This window comes from Bison bison, unplaced genomic scaffold (genome assembly GCF_000754665.1).
Source record: "Bison bison bison isolate TAMUID 2011002044 unplaced genomic scaffold, Bison_UMD1.0 scf7180017863994, whole genome shotgun sequence".
In the NCBI taxonomy this organism is placed as follows: domain Eukaryota; kingdom Metazoa; phylum Chordata; class Mammalia; order Artiodactyla; family Bovidae; genus Bison; species Bison bison.
The window spans coordinates 660,715-661,152 of NW_011494566.1; the positions used below are offsets into that span (position 1 = coordinate 660,715).

A 438-nucleotide genomic window follows, 5' to 3' on the forward strand; every position below is an offset into this window, starting at 1 on the left:
AAAAAAAAAAAAAAAAAAAAAAAAAAAAAAAAAATCCACCCATGATAAAGTAGGCCTTCTCAAAGTTGAAGAAAATGTCCAACTTCAAGTGTTTGTCCAAGAGCTCTACTTACTGGTCAATAAGTTCCAGAGTTAAAGACATGTACAAGCTCCTTTGTCCTTGTCTTTTGAAGTAAAAGGCTGACTTCAGAGTTAATAACAGTGATATGTGAAGATGTAGAAAAAAAGAATACCTGTTGGACTGGGGTTGTTGTTCAGTCATTTAGTTGTGTCCAACTATTTGTGACCCCATGAACTGCAGTATACCAGGCTTCCCTATCCTTCACCACCTTCTGAAGTTTGTGCAAACTTCTCCTAGAGTTTGCTGAAACTCATGCCCATTGAGTCAATGATGCCATCCAACCATCTCATCCTCTGTTGCCCTCTTCTCCTCCTGTC

The 438-nt window shown here is 38.6% G+C and overlaps 1 protein-coding gene across 15 annotated transcripts in view; it reads right to left on the bottom strand.

Annotated features, from left to right (window-relative positions):
* Positions 1-438, bottom strand: part of RCBTB2 (regulator of chromosome condensation (RCC1) and BTB (POZ) domain containing protein 2) — a 42,902-nt gene that overhangs the window by 5,857 nt on the left and 36,607 nt on the right. The window lies entirely within an intron of this gene.